The 4,728-nt window shown below is 45.5% G+C and overlaps 1 protein-coding gene and 1 pseudogene across 2 annotated transcripts in view; one reads left to right on the top strand and one right to left on the bottom strand.

The window, feature by feature from the left end:
- ASTN1 (astrotactin 1) overlaps nucleotides 1-4,728 on the bottom strand; it is a 297,914-nt gene that overhangs the window by 273,432 nt on the left and 19,754 nt on the right. The window lies entirely within an intron of this gene.
- Nucleotides 141-259, top strand: LOC111740566 (annotated as a pseudogene).

Genomic DNA, 4,728 nt, shown 5'->3' with positions numbered 1-4,728 from the left:
CATCGAAGAACATGGGAGACACCACACCTGAGCCAACATATCCTATCACCTTAAAAAATGCTAAATTTGGTTTATGCTCAAGGTCAACGTTAGAGCCTGCAGGTCGAGATTATAAATGTCTCAGCTCCAGAAAATCTTTCATCTACAGCCACGATACCCTGAACAAACCCAATCCCATCTGATCTTGGAAGCTAAGCAGGGTCAGGCCTGGTTCGTACTTGAATGGAAGACCGCCTAGGAAGACTAGGTGCTGTAGGCGTAAAAAATAAAAAAAAATAAGGGATTGTAAGATGACAAGGTCCTTGCAATCAGTGAGGTCAACCAAGGGTTGCTTCACCTAAAAAAAAAAAAAAAAAAGGAAAGAAAATCTCTCTGCTTGCGGATGCCGAAGATCTTGTTCCATGTGACAAAGTTGCATATGCCACCAAAGACAGAAAGGTTTAAAATATAACTACTGGTTGGGGTAACACGCTGGCTGAAACTCATTCTCATTCGACTCCAAGTCAGCGAGTCAGGGAATTAACGACACCAGGTCCTTCGCAGCGTGGCGGTGGGACTGACGCGAAGTCATTGAGGAATCTCTGGTTACTGACAATCTCTGAGTAGAGAAGGAAGCGGAGCATCCAGATATATTTAGAACGCTTGGCCATTTTGCTGAGCGGACATGGCCCCCTCTTCAACTGGACTCGGACAAATAGCTGTGTCCCCGAGGTGGTTTTGTCATGCTAATGCGCTCGGACAGCTCCGCTTCACAAGATTTAGAGGTTTCTGTGAGTTTGTTTGCACCAAGCTGAGCTTCCTTAGAAAGCTTTCATTAATCAGGATATAACTGAACAGAGGCGGGCACTTGGGAGCTACCTGATTAAAGGCAGAGGAGAAGGTGCAGTTTGGGCGGAGTCCAAGCGGGTAGCAAGAAGAGGCATCTTGTCGGTGCCAAACACTGTGCCAGCTTCCCCGAGAAAGTGATTTCCTGCAGTTTTAGGAGAGAGGCATTATCTCTCCTATGCAGATGAGGCAGCCGATGTTCAGGGGCTTTGAAGAAAACTTGGCTGTGGTCATTGAATGAATAAGTGCTGGCTTCTCTGACACCGAAGTTTAAGCTCTTTCCACTTTATCACGCAGAAAAGCTAGGAAGGAAAGGCCAACCTATTGAACACCCTTCCGGGTGTGAGTTATCACCAGAGCTCAGGATCGCGCGGACCTCGGCAGATGAGGGCTCCTGCGCTTATTCTGCACTTATCAAGCACCTGTGATGAGCAGAGCACTGTTCTGGGCACTAACCAAGACAAAGGCTCTAACGAAAGACATAAAAATAGTATCTCCTATGCACGAGCTTGCCATCTAGCTGGGAGGAAAAAGAAACACAGAGCAAACAGTTAAGTGCTATAAAATAATGCGAGTTCGATAGCAAGCATTATGGGACTTAGAGGATGAGGACTATTTCTGTGAGATAGTGCAATTATGGGAGGAGGTCTTTATCAAAGAGAAAGACTCAGGCTGATCTTCGCAGAATGACTAGCATTTCAGGGGGTAGAGAAAGGGTAAAGAATATTCTAGAACGAAAGACAAGCTATGAACCAAATCGAGACCAATGCATTTGTCCTGAACGGAAGCTTAGAGCTTGACTCAAGAAGGGCACTTGGATACAGCAATGAGGACGGGCTTGCTGGAGCAGAGATAGTATGGAAACAACTGAGAATCTTGACTGTCAAGAAGTCTATTAGCAATAAGGGGAAAACCGGGTGAGTCTTTAGGATTTATCCGATAGCAGTTACTGTTTTAATCTTACAAGTGGAAGCCTCAGAGTGGACAGAAACACACTGAATTTGTTGGCAAAGAGCAGCAAAAGGGTACGACGAAGCCCAGAAAACCTCCCCTCAACTATCGTTGGTCTGTTCCATCTAAATATCCCAAGCACTTTCACTGTGTTCTTTATCAGGGTATTTAAATAAACCTTTTGGAAAGTTCTCCATAGATAGCCACGAGATGTCCACATTTGGCATAAAAAGAAGACAATATACTTGTAGATGAGCCACATCTCACTAACCAGCAAATGAGTGAGACTATTTCCAAAACACTGCCATTTTGAGCCCCAATTATTTTTTTCCAATTGGCCCTAATCAAAGAGAATCCTGAGAAATAAACATATGGCTTCACAGACACCTTCGCGCGTGCAACTGAATGAATGAATGAATTCTGTCATCATGGTGATGCTACCGGCGATTGTGACATAATAAGAAATATGTACTTGGTCTCTGTCCCCGGGTCCTGAACAGAGCTCCTAAAACCTTCATATTTTCCCAAGTGATCAGAAGTGTCTTTCACACAGCTCCTAAATCCTTGAAATTTCCTTGGTGATGGGACATTTTTGTTCTAATGAGGTGATGCTTGGTGGGCTCTTGGATGGGGATTGGTCACTACAGAGGTCAAGCCGTGACTGGATGCTTAGAATGCTCAGCCCTCTGCCCCATCCGTTGGGGGGAGAGAGGGGAGCTGGATGGAGACTGAGTGAATAATGGATTGTTATCTACATGATGAAGCCTCCGTAAAAATCCCTAAAGTACCAGGTTCAAAGAGCTTCTGGGTTGGTGAGCACATCCACAAGCCCGGAGCGCAGCATGGCCCAACTCCACGGAGACAGAGGCTCCTGTGCTTGGGACCCTTCCGACCACATCCTATGTACTTCTTCATCTAGGTGCTCATCTGTCCTTTATCATGTCCTTCAGAACAACCAGGTAAATGTTAGTAACTGTTGCCCTGAATTCTGTATGGCATTATAGCAAATTATTGAGAATGAGGAGACAGTTATAGAAACCCCAATTTATAGTTGATTGGTCAGAAGTACAGGTGACAATCTAGGACTTGCGACTGGTATCTGAAGTGGGGGACAGTCTTGTGGCTCTGAGCCCTGTCCCTGTGGGGTCTGCATTAACTCCAGGTTGTTAGGGTCATGATTAAATTGTAGGGCACCCAGATGATGTCTGCAGAATTGGAAAATTGGTTGATGTGGCGGGAAAACACCCCACATGTTTGGTGTCAGAAATGTGAGTAAAAGCGAGTGTTTTTCTTTCAGCCGTCAAATACAGTGAAAGCGTGTTTGAGAAGAACGAGAGTTATGCTAGCTGAAAACAGATCTGTCAAGAATCCTCCACAGCTGAGCAGACATTTTCATATTTTTAACTACCTTCCCTTTCCGGGGTATGCACAGAACCACATAGTCCTGGGTCACGTGAGCATAATCTGTCCCACCAAAGCATCCCCCGTATTTAGCCCCAAGCCGCTTGGTACAAAGTGGACACCTTATACATATTTTATGGAAGGACGAATGACTGAAAGACTCTCCCAAGCACAATGTGACCCAATTTATCATTTTATGGGAAACGAGGCGAACCTCCTTCACCCAGCAGCATCGGCAAGAATCAGCTCACAGATAAAGAACATTTTGCAAAGAGCACAGCACACTCTGTTCTCCCCATTTAAGTATGTATCCTTCACGCATGCGTGCATTCGCTGGGCATCCGCGTGTGTGTCGGCTAGCTGTAATTCACAACCACTCTTTATTATCTCTTCCTTATAAGAGTTCTCTCTTCTTAGTTAGGATTGTTCTCCCCATTGAGCAGATGGCGAAACCAAGAAATAGGGACATCTGGCTCTATGTCCAGGTACGTGCTAGGTGAGACATTTTGCACTATTAAATGCAAAGTGTCTGAGACTTCACAGTGCTTGGGCTAAGAGCACAGGCTTTGGGGTCAGGGAGACTGAAGGATGAATTTTCTTTCCCTACTTTCTCGCTGGGTGATCTTGGAGAAACTACTCTTACGAAGCTGTTGTTTCTACATTAGTCCAATAGCACTTATGTCATAGGACAGTTGTGCTGCTGGAGACCATGAGTAGCGTCCTTAGCATAGGGCCTGGCACAGAGAGTGTGGGGGTGACAGGGATCCGTGCTTCCACGCCTTTGGTCTCTCTGCCCTTGCCCTGCTCGTGGGAAGAAGGGAAACGGATCTGAGCGATGAGCACTGGAACAGATCTGAGCCGGCAGGGCTTGGCCCACCACTCTCAGCTGTTTGTTTTTGCTTCATGCCTGAGGAAAGTACACCTTCTGCTCTGTCCTGTGAACTCTGCAGGGGCTTATTTGGCAGGGCGAGCTCTAAGTCCCAGGAAGCCAGGTGTTTGAGAATGTGAGGTTAGTTGAAAAGAATGTTAGGCAAGCCTTTTGATCATATCTAAGCCACGTCTCCCAGCCTAGTTTTATCAGTGATAAAGATGACATTTCCATTTCCAGCTCTCTCCTGTCTCTGCCTCTCAATTGGTTTTGAACTTGGGTGAACAAGTGGGTGACCTTCATTGGGTCCACTCAACCCTAATGGGAAGAATTTCACAAATGGCACCTAGGGGCAAAACCAAAGCCTAGCTATGTGCTCTACTGTCTCGCTTGTCCGTATAAAGTCACTCAACAGGTTAGTTTGTTACCAGTGTCATTAAAGCACACAAGACTGTACTGGATTCCACCTGCCAAGTTAGTATGAATAAATGAGCCAATTTTCTAATGCTCCTCATGTGTCTACCAGTATAACAACAGCCACAGGCGACTGCTCGCATCATTATACCATGAACCCCAGCTCTAATGGGTCTGTAAACAGGCTCTGATGACAGCTCTCTTTGGTGATATTTATTCTGCACTTATTGTTGTCCGGGGCAATAAAAATAATAAAAATAATAATTACA

Source organism: Pteropus vampyrus, unplaced genomic scaffold, assembly GCF_000151845.1.
Source record: "Pteropus vampyrus isolate Shadow unplaced genomic scaffold, Pvam_2.0 Scaffold65, whole genome shotgun sequence".
NCBI lineage: Eukaryota > Metazoa > Chordata > Mammalia > Chiroptera > Pteropodidae > Pteropus > Pteropus vampyrus.
Note: the sequence above shows the minus strand (reverse complement) of the source record. Positions and strands in the feature narration are given on the sequence as shown.